Below are 20,193 nucleotides of genomic sequence, written 5' to 3' on the forward strand. Positions count from 1 at the left end.
TAAATACGTGAGATGGCTGAGGTGAGTCATTTGGTCGAGCTCTAGCTTGACAGCCTTGATCGGTGATTGACACTGATTAACTAGGAGCTGATGTGACTTGCAGCCTTAATTAAATGCCAACTCGTCGCTCCTCTTAAGCTTTTACATATGTACAGAGCAGAAAAGTCTAACGAAAGTCAAACATTTTCTATAATTATAGAGGTAGATTATATATGTATGTACACATGTATATATATTTACAGCAGTCGAACAGCACTTGCTCCAAATAAAAGAGGAAAGAAAATTGAAATCTAAAACAAAATATTCGTTAAATGAAAATGACTGAAATTGTTTCATTCAAGAAAATCAATTACGACATCAGGTGTTATAACGGTTAGCACTTGGAGCAGATTCTGCTTAGGCAATAGTGCATTATATAATACAGTCTGAAATCTTGTTGCTAGCTGCTTATACATATATATATAATTATATATACGTGTGTGTATATATGGAAAAAAAAAACAAAAAAATCTATAAAATTCCTGGTTGTTTATTTTGTTTGATGCTGTTTAAGTGCGGGCAATCAATCGGTCGAATTTCACAATCGTCTAGCTAAGTGCGAACTGCAAAAGCGCCAACGCGTGCTTATCGCCGATCAATTAATATTTAATTAATCAGTCGAGGGCCCGAGAGGGAGACGCTGCGATCGGCGCACACGGCGTATGCGTACTCTTGTTTACTCCCAATACAGCGCGAGTCAAGCAGACATATGCATATATATATATATATATATATATATATATATGTATGTATGTATATTATATATAAATATATTCACTTATTTATGGAGGTTAAGCACAGCAGAACAATCATCATTACGATCATTATTAGCAGATGCAGCAGCAAGTGAATTGAATTGAAAGATTATTAAATTGTAATTTTGTTGTATTCTATGCTATTTGTCGAGTGTCAGACGAGTTCAATAACAGACTCTCAGCGGCGGGCCACATGCTAGAGCTTTATTTATTTATTTATTTCTTGTTGACAATGTGCTGCTGTTATCGCTCTGAATTAAACCCCAATTAATTTAATTACAAATGGAAATAACGCGCCGTTGGCAGCCGCAGCGTCCAAGTCGAAATATGTCAAAGCTTGTGAGATTTTTGATTTATATTATTTTGCCATTTGTTAACAGATGCAAACATACACACACACACACACACTCACACATACACACGTGTATACTATATGTGTAGTCGCATGCGCTCAATAAATAAATTAAAATATTATTTGCCAGTTTGGCGCTGATAAGCGAAATGCGTTCGCATTTTCATTTTATTCAGACTATCATTAATTACGAATTATAACAAAGTGGCCATTTCCGACATTATTATACCTCGGCATCTGCTTATTTATTAGGCTAGAGTGATCGCTGCCTGGGAGATAGACTAACGTCAGTTATGCAAATTGAGCAAATGGAAATATTAAGTCGGTTTTTTTTTCCATTAAATTACTTGAGAGGAAGTACAAATAGTTATTGACATTTTATTAGCTACAAATCAAATACATTATTAAATTGTAGTCACATTAATTATACTGCGGTTTTGATAAATGCATTGTCATGCGTATGCAAATTTCGTACAGCAGCCGAGTATTTTTATCTCGAATGTCAAATCGATTGTCTCTGCAATTAATTACTCGTATATAATTACAACGTGGCCCACGCCGACGCCAACGTCGACGCAGACGCAGACGCCAACGCCAATGCTGATGCCAATGCCGATGTCGCTTCAGACGACGATGGCGTGGCAGTTGCTGTGGCGCCCTCGTCTCTTTATTAATTAGCCCTGATGCGGCAGCAGGTAGCCACAGGTGGTGCAGCATGCAAAACGCACCGCGGCGGAAAGTGCAACGCGTTAATCAAAACGTAATCAAATCATTTGGCAAGGGTCGAACAGGCGAAGCCAAACCGTTGCACCAACAACAACAAGAACAAACAACAACACCAACAACAACAACATTATAATCACAGCCTGGTCACATTGAACGCCCGCTGCGCGTTGTCGGGCCCGGCAATTAAGCTTTATATCTGGCCTAATGGACCGAGCGCCGCCTGCGCTGATTGCGCGCATTTGTTAAGCGTCGACTGCGACGCTCACTCGCTCTGCACCCAATCAAATATGAAGCTGTATCTCCCAGTCTACCTCATATCGTTGCCGTCGCCATCTCCACATCTCCCCATCTCCCCATCCCTGCTAGGCGCTGGGCACAGCGTGATATTAACGCCCCACCGTGAGGCGGCGCATTTACAATGATAATATTTGTGCTCCAAAGTTATCAATGAGTGCGCCGCGCTCACCGAACGGTATATTGAATGGGTCCGCCAATGGTAACTGTAGTAGGCGATTGCCATGAGAACTTTTTTTTCGAATACAGCCAGACTTTGGTCTATATACGGAAAGTAAATAAGTCTAAACTACGATTAGACAACGTTCGAATATGCTAAATCAATTCGTAATTTATGTGAGTTCCATTTAAAAATATTCCGAATTGTGAATACCAAACGGAATGCAAATTAATCAGAGCTAAGTTATAGATCTATGCATAGGTGAGGTCTTAAGATTAGATGCATATTTTAGCAGTTTCTAACACTAATTAGTAATCAAATTAAATTCGATACATGATGATAGATTGTGAATGATTAATTGATATTACAAATAGTAGATGACTCTAGTTGAAGCTTAGTTAGCGTGAAATATGATTAGTTGAATGTATTCCTTATGGAACTAAAGTTCCTGACTTATAGACACTTAACATGAGTAACAGGTAGCCAAAGTTAAGCTCAACAGTTGCTGCCAAAATTTAATTTACACTTTACTAAAACTTGTCATAATTTTACTGTATTTGACTGTATTTTTATTTGCTATAAACTCTCTTCTTCTCTTGTTAAGAAGAACTGGTAAACGAGGGAAGCCCTTAACATATAGCCAGCCATAACATTTTTAATTAACACCATAAACCCGCCCGGCAGTTATGCAAATGAGCTCATTATGAGCTGGTTATGCAATGCATTCATTGATCACTCCAAGTGCGTCCCCAGTCTTTAGGCTTCACAAATGCGTTTTTCACACTGCGAGTTCAGCAAACGAAAATTGCTCGTAGCAATGCAATGAAAATTCAAGCACAACGGAAAATTCATTTGTAAACGCAAGCGATTTGGAAATCCGTTTACTTAGCCTGCTTCGGGACAGTGATCAACTTAAGAGGAGCCCACTCATTATAGACATTGTAATAATATCCGAACGGAGGGCGAGAGCCGTTCTCGCAGCACTCTGGCAGACGGCCTGGCGGAGCAGTTGCTGCTCGGCGTATGGGAAGCATTCACAATTACCGCGAATAAATTGAGGTAATTAGGTAATAAAAATAATGTTTTCACCTCATTATGGCAGACAGGCATTCGCATTCGCATCCGCGGCCAGCAGCTGCTCGTCAATCGGGCTGCCATTTTTTCCAAGAAGCCAGCCAACCACCTGCCGGACCCCAACTCCACACAACTCCGAACTGGGCCACATACACAGAGGCTGATGGGCGCGGCTCACTTGCTGTTTGATCAATATGCAAAAACTCATTCAGACGGCATTAAAAATCATTTTTAGGAAAAGTGTTTGCCTACCCTGCAATCAATGTGGGGTATACCAGTTTTTAAGCAATCGAGTAATTTCAGTTTCAATTTTGAATATTTTAGTTAGATAATTGAGATAATTCATAGTAGATTCCAGAGATTAATAATTTATTTTGGTTTTAACAATTTAACTGTTATAAGATATCCTTTAGCATGACTTGGAATATCAATTTACATAATAGTTTGAACAATTTTACATATTGATTTATGAAACCAAAATAATAAATGAATTTTCTTCAGTTGAAGATCAAACTATATTGATTTAAATATTATATATACCAAGTGTTAGCTAGAAAATTCTTAATTCGAGCAAAAACATTTATTTTATATATATATATTATAATAATATAATTTTATAGGATATCCGTGTAACAGATATAATTCTTAAATTGAAAGTCGATTTTAACTAGAGCAGAATAATTTATTTTATATATAATAAAATAAAAAAAAAATATATAATATATTTTGATAATAATGAATATATTTAAAGATTGCTTCAAGATCTCTTGAGGTCATTTTTAGTGTATCAGATATGAATCTTTTGATTTGAAAGTCTATTTTAGCTAGATCAGAGTAATTTATATATTATATATTTCTAAAGGCTATCAGTTTATCAGATGTGATTTAGATATTTATTTTATATTGCAAAAATATATATACGCTAACTACTCAAGTTCTCTTGAGATATCTTTTAGTATATCAGCTATAATTCTTAATTTGAAAGGCTACTTTAACTAGAGCAAAACGCTTTAATTTCTTAGATATATTTTTATTGGGTATCATGGTATCACATATGATGTACATACATATATATTTGTTATTCAAAATAACACAAATGCAAAATATTTCTTCAAGATGTCTTCATATAATCTGTTGGCCCTGTCAAAGCGGATTGCACAAGTCATGTACTCTGCTTAGCGTCGAGGGTATTTCCCACAGTCTTCGCTCTCATTAAATGCTGCACTTAGGCCATGGTCAGTGGCCTTAGCCACAAGTCGGTGACAAAAGCATTTGAAGTGACTTTTATCGCCGCTGTATATTATGCAAATTATTAATTTTTCATGGAATTTTCAGGTCAATTACAATTTTCCCTGCCACACTTTGTTCGACCCGAACTTTTTATGGGTCCACGGCTATTTTCACCTACGTTGAGCTGGTCTGGCCTGGAATGGACTGGACTGGAGTGGACCCTAGCGCATATATATTTTAATGGCTTAAGAGAGCGGCTTTAATTGCCTGAAAATGTGCGCGTAATTATGATATATAAGTGTAACAGGGAGTCGGGTATTGTGGGTGCAGGTTATATTCATAATTTTCGGTGTTTTCTATGTGTGTGAGTGTGTGTGTGTGTGTTTTTCATTATTACTATTGAAGCTCTTGCGAGGCGTTTAATGAGCGCAGTCCAATTCAGATATCTTGTGGACTCCTGGCTGCTGGGACTCCTGCATTAATTTTGTGGTTAACTGCAAAAATTCCGGGAAACAAAATGTGTAGAATGCAATTAAACAAAATAGCGTGAGATACGCGCCCGATATGCGGCTCGGAGGCAGAACATTGTCGTCGCTCCCATGGCTGAAACTGAAACCTAATTTCCAAGTTTAGAATTCTGCGAAATAACCGTTGCAAGCGAGCGAGCGAGCCAGAGAGACAGAGAGAGAGAGAGAGAGAGGGAGAGGGAGTGAGAGAAGTGCACGGTGCATATGCCAACATCTTCGGCTCCATCTCCTGCGGCTGCCCACGAGCCAGAGTTTTACGTTTTTGAATACTCAATTAAATTTTTGTGCCCACTGCTTGATTGTTGTTGTCGTTGATTGTGGTAGTTGTTGTTGTTGCTGTTGTCGTTGCTCTTGCTGCTGTTTCGCACTATTTTCAATTGAATTAAATGCAGCAGCAGCGGCAGTTGCAGTTGCAGTTGCAGTTTGCTGCTTGCATTTTCATGCGAACAATTTCAAGGAATCGCGCATATCAAGCGCGTCGACGTCGCCGTCGCCGTTGCCGTCACTGTCGTCCTCGTCGTTGTTGTAGTTGTTGTTGTTGTCGTCTGCGTTGCCGGCACGCTCCGTTTGGGCGCACAATTAATTTGCGCCCCAAAACGAACGCGCGTATCTGTGAGATACATTAGCGAAAGTGTAGGCCGCCACAAATACAATTCAATTTGGCATACCCTACAAAGAGCATCCATTGCCTAGCTTGCCCAGACAACTTGATCAGCTCTCTTTCTCTCCCTCTCTCTCTCTCTCTCTCTCTCTTTCTTCTCTCTCTCTCTCTCTCTCTCTCTCTCTCTGCAATTTTCTTCAACAACTCATTTAACTGAAGTCAATCGAGTGCTGTGAACTGCGCCTTTTGTATGCAGTGTGTTTGGACTTCGGTTAGTTTAGCCTTGTTGCATTTTAATTCATGGGGCCGCACTGTGTGCGACAGAGACGCCAGCGAAATGCAAAATTTGTCTGAAGATTTTAATCGTCGGCATGCGCGCTCAAAACGGCTCCAACAACAACAACAACAACAGCAGCAACAACAAAAGCAAAAGCAGCTGAGCAACAGAGCAAAGGAACTGCAGGGGCAGCATAGACCAATGATTCCGAGATCCGTGCCGGGCTATTCCCATTGACTTGGACGAGGCGAACGTTTTCTAGGTTGGCAGCTTTGGCAGCGGGCGCTGGCATAGGGCGGGGCATGGCTGGCTGGGCTGGGCAGAGCAGAGCATGTAATGCTTGCTCGTTTCTCTAGTGCCATGGTTGTTGTTGTAATTGCAATTGTTGTTGTTGTTGTTGCTGTTGTTGTGGCTGTTGCAGTTGTAGCTACAAGACAATTCACTTTTGTGCGAAATTAAGTGGCATCTGCAGCATGGCATTCCACTTGACTCCACCAGAGGCAGCTCCCTCTGGGCAACAGCGCCTCCCTGTGTGTGTGTTTGGTGTGTGTGTGTGTGTGTGTGTGTGTGTGTGTGCATTTCTCGCTCTTGTGGGCAATAACTAATTACATTCGCAATTATTTCATGTTTTGGCCAATTTAGTGGGACAAATTTATCTGCGCGGTGTCATCTACTTAGAATTGATGGCCTGCCATATGAAGCTAGTAGACTGTTGTTGTTGTTGTTGCTGCTGCTGTTGCTGCTGCTGTTGCCATTAGGCGCTTCGGCCTACATGAATGACATTGATTGTTCTTTGCCAAATAGAAAAATCGTATCTATCTGTCTGCCAGTTGTTGTTGTCGCTTCTAATGCGAAACTGTGTAAAATGCAATTATTAAGCAAATTAGCAAACATTTAGATATTCCGGCTAGATTGCCAGCCACCCACCGAGGGCGCCAGCGATAGCTCAATGGCTCATTCATGAATGGCTCCACCTCCTCCACCTCCCCTCCCAGCCAGGCACCCGCCCCCAGCGGTTTATTTCATTAAATTATATGGCTTCCGTAAGATAAACACTGATTGCTTTCAATGGATAAATTGCCGAGATTAAAGGCATTATCACATACCTATTAAATAATTTAACGTAGAGATAGAAGATTATTTCCTTACATATTATTGAGTAACAAATGTTCGGAAAACCTTACCTTACAAAAGGTTTTTTATTATTACAAAACTAAGAACTATTTTTATTATAATAAATATCGAGATATATGTATTTTTAAAATAATAGTAAGAGTATTCATTTAATTAAGAGAGAAACGATCTCTTGCACTGAACTAATATTTCTTATGCTCAAAGATAATTTATAAGAAACTTTATCATACATATTTCCATTCATCATTTATTTGCTTAATCAAACCAACAATCTACAATATAATATTCATGCATACAAAGTGATTCTCCAGTTATTTTGTCGTACCCTTAATGGTATGTGTGAGTGTGCGTGTATATTTTTAAGTAACTGTCTGTGTTCATTTATTGCTTTACACTTCCAATTATAACTCAAAATCCGCGCCAACTTGAAACAATAAAACTCACAAATACACACACACACAGACTGGGAGATTTATGCCCACGCACACAGACACACACACATGCACACACATATAAGTAAGCACTCACATGCAGAGAATTCACCTTAATTCGAGTAGAAGCGATTTAACTCCCCCGCCTTCATTATGAAATTGCTGTTCTTGTTATATTTTATTTTATACGAACTTAATTTCGCTCAACTCGACCACATGCACATATTTTACAGCATGCACACACACACACACCCAGTCACACCGACAACACTCTCTCACACATACACAAACACACATACGAATACAAAGCCACTCATACAAACGACTGGCAACCCTTTTAAAAAGTAACGGTAAACGCAACCATTTATTACATTTACCCACATGGGAGAACCAGAGCGAAGGTCTGAGCTGCAGCGAGCGTGCAAGAGAGATGGAGACTGTGGCGACAGGGAGCGCGCACACAAGTGCGAGCGAGAGCGCGCAGGACAGGCCAAAAGGATATGACGTTTTGCTTTTCACTTGGCAAGTGAGTGGAAATTTGTTTCATTATAATTATTTTCCACAATTGGACATATTAGTATGGTTGCGTCGACGTCAACGTTGGCTGCGACTTCGACGGCAACGGCAACGGCAACGGCAACAGCAACGGCGACGACGACAGCGACGTCCATGGCGACAGCGCAGTCGCCGTAACAGCTCAATGCTGCGCGACGCCATTTTTGCAATTTAACTGTGCAAATAAACGCAGCCAAGTGAAAGAAATGTTTGCAGCCAGACACAGGACTGCGACAGAGAGCCCAGCCCGTATATGGAGAGCGCTGGAGAAAGTGCGTATCGCTGTCCTTGTCGCTCGCACGGCAACACGCACCTACGCGCATGCCCAACATAACGGCACCGTGGTGAGTTTCAATCAACTGCCCCCGCAGTCGCTGCAGCTCGCTTTTGGGGTAGTTTCGCATTGCTTTCGGCCAGCATTTACTTGCCCCTTATGTACTCGGGCCAGGTATATAGCGGGTGGCTGGGAGCTGCGTGCTGGGAATGACAAAACATAAAGTTATAATAATTTTTCTTTCCGCTTAATTGTGCCCCTGCGCAGCAGACAGATAGCCAGTGTCAGGACATTTGTCTGCCATCTCACTCTCACTCTCTCTCTCGCCTTTTCGCTGTCTCTCTCTCTCTCTTTCTCTCACTCTTGATGGCTGGCTGTGACCTGGCTATTGGCACTTTTAATTTGATGCTTTTATGTACCACGTTCAGATGCGCCTCGCTTCTGCTCCCCGCCATTGTATTAGCCTCAGCTTTTGCTCTGCCAGTTGATGTTTATGTATAGCTATAGCCGCTATATAGTCTGAGACTGGGTCTGGCTGAGAGCAGCTGCAGGAGCTGGAGCTGGAGCTGTGTCCATGTGCGTGGCGTAGAGCGTAGGAAATACAGCAATTAGAGCCATATTAACCGTAATTAAATTTAATTGTTTAATTAAGCGCGAAAAGTGAGGAAGGCATTTTGTGATTTTGCAATGGCGTCAGGCGATGCCCACTCCACACTTTACTTATATATATATATCTTATTATATATATATATATATATGTATTACATACAATAGCTATGTCTGCCAGTGGCAGACGTGGGTGGCTCTGTGCGTGCGTCGAGCTTTGCGTGTTTCAGCCGTCGACTGTCTCTGGCCCCGGCTCTGCTGGCTGGTGTTGATGTAACAAATAGCCATGTGATTTGATGCGACGGCTTTGATAGCCAGCCAATTAAGCATTCAAACGTTAATTTCATCAGCTGGCATTAGTTGGGTGGTTGGGGCAGCTGCGATACTGCTGGTTCCAAGCCGCTGATTATTCTCCTTCACATAATGCACTGCACAAACTGTTCAACATTGTTACGAGTGCTTGCTAAGCAGAGCTTACAAATTTTAAGTAAATACAAAATGAACATTAGTCAACACAGAAAAAAAAAGTTTGCGTTTTTTAGAAGGTGTTTGGAATAATTTGTCATTCATTAGTTTAGATTATTTAAAAGCATTTAGAGTTTTTAATATTTAAGTTCTGTGAAGTTTAGTTTTATTAAATAGTGAAAGTATGTAAATACAAAATATGGATTCAGGGTAGAAAAATAAGCATTATTTTTTATTATTATATTTAAGAAATATATACATATTAATTATTTTGTATTTTTATAAATTACTTCTATTTCAATATTTTATATTATAAATTATTTAAAAAAAAAATAAAAATATGAAATATTCTTAAATCATATAATTTTTTTATATATATTTTTTTTAGTTTATTCTAATTTTGAATTTTTATTGCCAAAAATGATTTTTAGTTGAATAAAAACTAAAACTAAAAATTAAAAAGTTTAATTTTTAATAATCCACTACAGCTCTTCAGCTTAGACTCAAGATTGATGGAATTTTATAAAAGAAAAAAAAAAAAAAAAAAATATATATATATATATATATATATATATATATATATATATATATATATATATATATATATATATATATATATACATATATATATATATATATGGAAACTGATTATACAAATAGATAGACATGTAAGGGTTGCATCTGCTTCATAAAGTCATGTCCCTTATGCATATTAAGATGTCCCATCTGCTGAAGGGATCTGGGGCACCCACATGCAGATCGATTAATAATAGCATTAAACTGGCTATCATGGCGGTCATATCTGTGCATCAGTCATGTGAACAGTTTCTGGAATTCTAGACTAACTTGCAATAATGTCGTGTGAAATTAGCATCAATCAAATGCAGGTGCAGACGACAACAAACGCTGAACGACAAACTGGCAGGCAAATCTCAAAGTAGCCTGACGGCAAGCAGATGTCAAGTGGCCCGCATGAGGACGGAACGATAGAGCGAGAGGACGGGAGGGAACGAGAGCGACGGTCAGAAATGTCAACCACATCGTTGACATCTTAATAATGATGAATTAATGGGCAAACAAGTCAAATGACAACAACAATGAATACAAAAACGGGCATTTAATAATTTTTCTATTAGAGGAAAAATCCCATTGCGGTTTGTGAGAAACCAAACCAAAAATATGCTCAAGAATCTATTTGGGCATTGATTGAGAGCAGCAGCATCAATTACAAGCACCCAGCCAGAGACTCGAATCGACTCTCGAGTCTTCAGTTTGCAGTCGGGCCAAAGCCAATGTCCACAGCGATATCGAAGCAGCCGATGGCTGCCAACAAATTCAGAAATATCACTTAATTTTTCACATGTAGCTGTTGCAGTTGCTCTGCCAGAGCCAGAGGCAGAGGCAGTGGCAGAGGCAGTGGCAGAGGCTGTGGCAGCCAAAGGCAAGCGTTCTTCCATGGCTGCATAAATCATGCGATGCGAACATGTCAAAGGTGCAGCAAGGATTTGAATGCCCCGGTGCCAGCTCGGCCAACTCGGCCAACCATCCAGCCATCCAGCCAGTCAGCCAGTCAGCTAGTCAGGCAGTCAGCCGGAGCGAGAGATGAAAATATGAAGCCATTGTTGGGGCCGCATTTCCATATAAAATCGAAGCCAATAGCACGGCCATGGCCAAAGGGGGCGGCACGGCATGGTATAGCAAGGCATGGCCTGGCCTGGCCTGGCTCGGCTCGGTCTGGTTCGGTTCGATGTGGTTTTATTATGCATGCGGCTAATGTAGTCATCGCTGCGACCGGACATATGCAAACTGGCCGAGCGAAGCAAATAAGAAACCCATCAGAATTTCTCACTCCGGCCAGGCGCTATGACAAATAAATATTTTAACTCACAATAACAAAGGGCAAGCGTACAGCAATGGGACAACATGGGATGCAGATGCCCTGCCAAAAAGCTAAAAACCCATTCAGCTCCAGCCCCGAGGGCTGCCAGAGAAAATAAGTGCAAAGGTTTTCATTTGAGTAATGAGAAATGCTCGAGCTTATTAAGGATATAGCTTAGAAGGACTTTATTACAGGTTAATCAATATAAAATAATTTTATATCATTTCTATTACCTGAGCTTCCACTTGTTGAAAAGGGGGGAGCAGGTAAAGCAAGTAGATCATATCTTATTTCAATGTAATTTGAATGAGCTCCGCTACGTCTAGATCAGAAGGACGAGGAGCTTAAGTAGATCATCTCTTTTTTACTGTAGTATGTAAATGTTTAAGCAGCCCTCGTTGCTCTCTCTGTCTCTCTCTCTCTCTCTCTCTATCCCTCTCACTCTCTCTGCACCCTGTCTCTCGCTCTCTCATAGAGCAGCTCAGTGCAGATGTCAGTGCACTGCAGTACAGCCGCCAAATCTGGCCATCATTTGTTTAAATATGCGCCTGCAATTCACAATAACAACAACAACAACAACAATAACAGCAACAACAACAGCAACAACAAGAGCAAGAAGAGGCAACTGCGAGGCAGCAACGACAACATTCGAAGTTGCACGTTTAACAATTCAATTTATTTGCAACATCAAAATTTAACGAACATGAAATTGCGAGAATTTTAAGATTTTCAGCAGAAACAAACGAGCGACACGATCCTGTTGACTGTCTGAATGTCTCCCACTCCGTCTCCGTCTCCGACTCCATCTCTGTCGCAGTTTCAGTTCAGTTTTCTACGGCCCCACGCCCCACCCGCACGCTCCATCGGTTTCGCTCCGGCTCTCCTCCCCCCCAGCCACCCCTGTACGATCTTTAAGCTGTGTGTTTGCTTTTGGTTTTGTTTGTCGCGCGCTTTTGTTCTTTTGTGCCTTTGTGTCGTGGGGTTTGTTTAGCTGGTTTATTTGGTCGGCCCGATCTCTGGGGCTCTATGGCTCCATGGCTAAGCGCTCGGGCCAGGTACTGGCTGCGGGTGCAAAGAGTCAACAATTTAGCATTCAAAGAAATATTTTAAATTAAAATTTCTTAAATTTTCGTCAATAAGCCAGCCAACGGGAAGACAATGCAACAAACATTCGGTTCGGCCAAAAAGCACCACGGTCCATGGACTCGCCAGCCTCTTTAAGCCTTTAAATACTTGCACATATTTGTAGCTGTTGTGGCTGGGCGGCTGATTTATTGGCCACAGCACTCACCACATACAGTGGGCACTCGAAAGGCGGCCTCTAATTGGCCCGGACAATCCGCATTGATGCTCGTATGAGAGCTTAAATATGTATGTAAATTTTTTATTGAATTTTGGCTTTAAACTGTTAAGAGGCTGTATCAAATCACAATTATGCAGATCTATATAGTGCTGCCATGAGTTGACCAAGTCGATCCCACGCTCGGCTAAGTCGATTAACGCCTTGCGGCCATAGAGTTTTATTGGTCCTGCTCCTGGCTGCTGCTGCTCATCAGATTCAATATTTGTGTTTCTCATCATGATTTCTTCTATTCATTTTTTGTGTTGTTTGGCTAATAGGCTAATCACACATCTAAAAGCGAGGCACAAAACAACAAACACACACACACACACAAACACACAGACACACGCATAGAGAGTGAGGCAAGGATCAGGAGGAATGAAATCAACCCCTAAGTGATGCCCATGTGAAAGTCAACAAGGCTAAGCGGCTTAGCGCTTGTAACTATGACAGGCAGCAGGCGCTGCAGCAGGAGTAGGTCCTGGCTGCAGGACCAGCAGCAGCAGCAGCAGCAGCAGCAGCGCGAGCAGCAGGAGCAGCAAACGGACTAGGACTTTGCCCAGGATTACAGTAACTTTCTGTAATTGCTTGTTGCTATAAGCGGCGTTGCCTGAAGCGATTTTTGGATTATTTGTGTGTGCGGCACGCGGCAAATATAAATTAACAAAGTTCGTGAGAGAACGTTAGAGGCTATGGCAAAGAGGGCAGGAGGATGGGGATGCGGCAACAGCGGAATTCTCAGCTCAATTGCATATCTGAGTTGGCTGAAAATTGTCAGCGCATTGATTTGCATATTTGCATGTTCTGTTGAATGTCGCCTTCGTGGCCATTCAGTCCTGTCTTTGGGCCAAGTCTGCGATCCTCTTCGGCTTGCAAATTGAAATGTCAAGCCTTCCGCTGAGCGCTTTATGACAAGCAGCTCAGCAACGTCTTCGACTTTGGCAGCAGCAGCCCGTTGAGTGACTGATATATCTGCATAAAGCCGTCGATGTTGATGTCCATCTCGTTGCCGTTGCCAACGTTGTCGTTGCCGTCGTTGTCGTCGTTGTCGTTGTCGTTGTCGAACGTTGACATCAACGCATCCCATCGAAACGCATCGCACACTAAATTAACATTTCGCAGGCGCTTGTCGGGCAGGCAAATGTTATTGCAAATGCAAATTAGCTTCACTTGAAACCAGTTGCCAGTCAACAAGGATATGGAACCGGACTGCATTCAAATCCACAATTTTAATAAGACTCAAAGCGTGCCAGGACGCCAAATGGCCATCCAGCAGCTCCATCCACATAGCTGGATCCTTTTTCACTGCCTGCGCTTAATTTACATAATAAAATGTTCACTGTTTTTTTATGAGTCATTCACACCCACACACACACACACACACGCACACACCCGCACAGCATGAAAAATTGCAAATTAATGTAAATCACAGCGGCAAAAATTGTTCATGGCTCTATCGCCATTTTTATGAGCCCCACTGCAAAATTGACACTTCAAGCCTCTAAGCGTCTACACAATAATAATAAAAAACATCAGAAAATAAGCTAAACACGTTACAGCTCTGAGTGCCCACTTAGAAGATACCCTGTATATGCTGTAAGTATTTATAAACATTTTTTGTAGCTTCTTTGTTTAATGGAATATACCAAATATTCCTCTTCCCTTCAAAAAGTATTCGCAAACATTTTCAATCTCCCCACATATATTTATATATGTATATCTATGAATTCGCATTTCCTTACATATATAATATATAATAAGAAATACCTCTTCGTCATACCCTGTAATATCAGTTATGCAGTGAGAGTTTCGTTTGATGGAGCAGGGGCCAGCGGGTGCCTGGGATGCTTTCAATATGTTTCGAACATTTTTGCATCATGTCGTAAGTTGAGCCGATAAACAAAACCGACAACTCGCATCCTCAGAAAGGACAAAGCGGCCACAAGACGCAGGCAAAACTTTGTCCTTACACATGCGCCATTTTGTTTGCTTGCGGTTGCCTCTTGTCATTGTTGTTGTTGCTGTTGCTGTTGCTGTTGCCTTGGCTCTATTGCCTGTTATGTAAACGGAAAATGACAAACGAATTAGTTATTGACAACAACAGGAAGCAAAAAAAAGTTTGCGTTCGTGCAAAATTTCCGCTGACAATTGCAAAAAACAAAAACAGAAAATCGAAGTCCATTTGACGCTGTAATGTTGGTTCGATGTTAACATGTGCTAATGATGCCGCATGTCACTGTGTGTGGGTGTCTATGTATGCGAGTGTGTGTCTGTCAGTTGTTGTCACAGTTATGTGAAAATGCTGACACTTTCGTCAATAGCAACAAATTATTGCTTATGAGATGATTGAAATTAGCGCACTGCCAATAAGTGAAGAACTATTAACGGCATCACCTGGGAGATGCGGATGATGCGCCTATGGAAAACCTTAACAGAATTTTTTTTTATAAGGTATAAAACTTAATTTTAAACCGACTTCGTATAAAGAATTCTTGACATGGACTCATTCGATATAATTTTGCTGTGACTTAAATGAAGAGTTGAATTTGAAATGAGATCACATGGTTTATGTCAGATAAAATGTTAAGGAGTTGTGTAATAAAAGGTGCTGTCAAGGAAATTTCAAATTGAAAAGAATAAAAAAATATATGTGGCTATAGTTACCAGCTTGTTTATAGTGATAAGAAAGTGGAGAATATATATACAGAATCTCTATTGAGACAGTTACTCTGGACGAGGAAAATAAAAATAAACTAAAAATAAAATTATAAAAATTTTATTAAGCTAACAAATTGGCTTAAACTACAAATTGCATTGCATATACTTTCTCAATGTATTTTATTTCAATACAAATAATTACAAAGTTAATTTTAGCTGTGACTTTAGCTTGATTCCTTCGGCTTTGTTTGGGAATCAAATTTGAGCAATCAGCGCTAGCGCCGCTTGTGACACCCAACCCAATTCAGAGTCACGTGGCAGCAGTCAGTCAGAGCCCTGGAAAGCGTTTGGGAACGTCGGCTGGTTGTGCGCTTATGATCATTCATCAAGCTAAATGTCAATGGGACACGTTTTTTCACGTGCCTTTTGACAGGCGCTCGGCCAGAACTTAAGCCGCTTAGGGCAGGTCCTTCGGGTCAGTTTGTCGATATGGCAAAAGCCTTTAATTGTATTTAGGCGCGATTGACATTTATAGCTGATTGTTAGCCGCGTCGAATTGATTGATGGCCAATTGCAGTGATTGAAGGACTAAGAGAATCATTTTCAGATTGCTGACACTAAATCCTTGCTTCAGGACTATTTCTAATCAATCTCATTTTATAATGGATGTATAAACACTTAAACATATATGCAACTAGCATATCGTTAACTTCCCTTGATGAGACTAATCCTCGAGCAGGACTAAAACACGATGCGCCCACAATGGACACCGACTATTAATCCGCAGGAAATACAGGACATCAAAGGCGCCTGCTGCTGCCCGCATGGCCTGCCCAGCGCCTAATTAAATATTGACAAATCAATTTGAGTTAAACGATTTGTGCGCAGCTGGCAACACGAGGCCGGCGACAGCGACGGCGACGGCGACGGAGATGAGGTTGGCAAACAAAGCTGCGATTCGTTAGCGACTTGATTTCAATTTAATCGATTTCAATTCCATTCGACTCTTGGCCATTTGCAGAGCCATTTTTTCTCGCATGGCAGCCGCATGCTGGAACGACTGCGCAGCCAATGAAAAACCTTTTCACATGCAAATTTTTCGGCAAGCAAACATCACGTAGAGCCATCATCAATAAGGCGCCAGCTGGGGCGTGGAGGGTGGCAAAGTGAACTTTGATTGCCATACGATTGGCATGTGATTTTTATAGCATGCTCGTCGAGCGACTGCTTTGCATTTCGTTTTGCATTTGAATTTGATTTGATAAATTTTATGCTGATTGGAAAACGCTGCTAAATGTGTCCCCAGGTGAGGCTCGGGCCGGGGGCATTTAATTTGATTTCCCGCTCCGCCATTATTTTCCAAGGTGGCCCATTATTGACTAGTAATGTGAGCGGGGAATGCGTACAGCAATGCCAAGCACTCGGGAGCACATCAACGGCAAACAATGCTGCTGCCTGATGAATGCATTCGACGCATGCAGCCCCATCAAATTGGCGTCCCAGGCTTCGACATAGCGCAGGCTCTGTGGCGTCCCACAAATTGCCGTGCGCCTGATGTCTTCATAACACACATAGCTGGCCAACTGGCCAACTCGACAACTGGCTAACTGGCTAACTGGCTAACTGGCTGGGATGCTGTTTACCAGTCCATATACAGAGCTCAATTCGATTGCGTTTTCGTTAAATGTAAAATTTATACGCCCCACGTCAATTGTGACAGTTCACTCACTCACATCGCAGCCAGCAACGACAGGCGATTCATTGAATGGCCAGGCGGACTGAGAGCCCAAACTGGCCAGCGCATTTGTGAATACTGCACATACAGTGAAGGCCAGCTAAGCGGGATATCTACACGAAATACTCTATATACATATGCTGTATTGCTCTATCTAGTATAGGCTATAAACAGTAGCAACTTTAGTTGCTCTTTCCACTTACTGGATCGCTTAGGCAGTACTCACTGTAGCACTGCCACACAATGCATGCATTATGACCATTCTAGTTCTGATACTCGCCCTTGTTTTCTGCCCGAGTCTAGTCTCTCGTCTGTCCTCTCTCGTCTGTCCTCTGTCCTCTGTTGTCCCACGTCTTTTGTAAAATTTCGCATGCAAGAGGAAATTGAATTGAAATTCACAAAATATCACAAAAAAGGAGCTCGTTATGTGCGCTGCTGAGGCGCCGTCCAGCATCCCAGCCTAAGGTTTCAAAGTCAATTGCAAAAATTAGCGCAGCTCAGACACCCCTTTCAATGGCGTCCTCTTGGCTCTTCTTCTTCTTGCTGTTGTTGTTGTTGTTGCATGTGCCAAACTGTAAAAGTATCAAATTACACATCCGGCGGAAACAGCGTCGACTCGGCATCGGTTCGCTGTCAGAGTCGCGACATCGCTGTCGTCCTGCGGCACTTTTATTTTGTTATCGGACATCCTCGCCCTCGCCTTGCCGGAGCGGCATCGATTTCTGTAAAATTTTTAAGCACTGCCGTCTGCGGTTTTGGGCTCATGATGCGAGCCCAAAAGCGTAATCCCCATGTGACACTCGTCCCGACAGCCAGCATATTGTCCGCGCCCGCCGATGCATTGTCCTGCGTGGCTGTCGTCCAACCACTAAATGACTATAAAGTAGCAACTTCCGCGACTGTTGCGCAAAATCATTCAATTTCCGTTCTGGCACACTCTTCGCCCGATCCCTGATGCCCGATGCCTGTTGGCTGATGCCTGATGGCTGCCCACTCTGGTAGCGACGCGTGCATGTTTGCGCATCATAATCGAGGGTGTGATTTGTCCTTTTCTGCGTTTGCCTTTTGCCAGCATCCTTATGAAACATTACCGCAATTTAGTTGCCTTTTGCGCCCCGTCCACCCGCTGACGTTTCTCCATGTCGTTGCCTGCGAAAAATTTGAATAATTTTTATTACGTGGCGCGTTATGAATTTTTGATGAGCTCTCTCTCTCTCCCAAAATGTCCCACAATGCTGCTGTTGCTCATATTCTGATTGTTGTTGCTGTTGTTGTTGTCAGAGGGCGTGTGGCCAGTTATCCTTCACTAAGCCAAGTGACAGTGGCACAATTTATTAGATTCTCAGCCTCATTGTGGGCTGCGTTGCCTTTCTTCATTTTTTCCTCTTTCTTTTTTTTTTTTTTTTTTTTTTTTTTTTTTTTTGTGTGTGTATATGTCCCCAGCACCGGCGACGGCATCGTCAGCATCAACATCAGCTTCAGCCTCAGCAGCAGCGTCTGTGCTGCAAGTTTCCGGTACGTGCGAGTCGGTGGCAAGCAGCGCTGCAGGGTCAGGGTGAGTCGAACTGAACTGGGCGTGCTGTGTAATAAAAGCAAATAAAATATTCTTTAATATGCGACACTCGCCATAGTCATCCCGGAGCCCGGGCAGCCCTCGCCCAGCCATCCTGTCCGACTGTGTGTGCAATTTGCATATATATTGGCTCGACAAGCATTAATATGTGTAATCCCGTAATTTTTTAATTAAATCAAATTGTTTTCTTTTTATTATGCCACCTACCAGCCGTGCGACTTTCGTTCGTGCACTATATTAACAACAGATTTATCATCATGCAAAAGGGCGACTTACAGTAATATTTAATTATTGTCGCAACTATCCATTGTATGCAGAAGGCTTAAATGTGCAGAGGAATCTTTACTGAATAATAAATATTTAATAAATAATGAAAGCAAATATTTAAGAAAATCTAGTCTAGCGAGATAGATATATAAATATATAGATAGATAGACAGATAGATAGATAGATAGATAGATAGATAGATGGATAGATGGATGATAGATAGATAGATGGATGGATAGATAGATAGATAGATAGACAGATGGTTAGATGGATGATAGATAGATAGATAGATAGATAGATATATAGATAGATAGATAGATAGATAGATCGATAGATAGATAGATAGATAGATAGATAGATAAATAAATAGATAGATAGACAGATAGATAGATAAATAGATAGATATACAGATATATTGATAGATAGATAGATAGATAGATAGATAGACAGATAGGTAGATAGATAGATAGACAAATAGATAGATAGATAGACAGATAGATAGATAGATAGATATATAGATAGATAGATATATAGATAGATATATAGATAGTTAGATGGAAAAATGTAAAGATAGATAGATAGATAGATAGAAAGATAGATATACAGATATATTGATAGATAGATAGATAGAGAGATATATAGATGGATAAATAGCTTAATAGACAGATAGATAGATAGATAGATAGATAGATAGATAGACAGATAGATAGATAACTTTATAGACAGATAGATAGATAGATAGATAGATAGATAGATAGATAGATAGATAGATAGTTAAATAGTTAGCTAGTTAAATACTTACAATTTGAAAAAAAAAAAAACTAATAAGACATATATACAGGTATTATTTGATTGCTCATTCGATTACTTCAGTTTATTCGATTCAATTTATATTTGTTTGTCTAGTTAAATGGCCCCTATTCAAGAAGCTACCCCCATTGCAACCGCAGGGATCAATGTCACAGTTATCGCAACTGTAGCTATGCTAACTGTGCGTAACTGTAATAATTTTTGGGTACAGCCATAAGCCACTGTACCGGCGTGCGTCATTGGCGCTGCCTTCCGGATTTGAAACGATTAAGTGATTCCATGCACACTGCATGATAATTGGATTAATATGCGCTGACAGCGGTCCCAGCCCAGTCCAGCCCAGTCCATCCCAACCCAGACAGCGCTCAGGATGATGGGCATGCAACCACCAGGGTTGCTGATGCGAACGGAGTCGGTGGGGGCGGCTGG

Source organism: Drosophila mojavensis, unplaced genomic scaffold (assembly GCF_018153725.1).
Source record: "Drosophila mojavensis isolate 15081-1352.22 unplaced genomic scaffold, ASM1815372v1 contig_16, whole genome shotgun sequence".
In the NCBI taxonomy this organism is placed as follows: Eukaryota; Metazoa; Arthropoda; class Insecta; order Diptera; family Drosophilidae; genus Drosophila; species Drosophila mojavensis.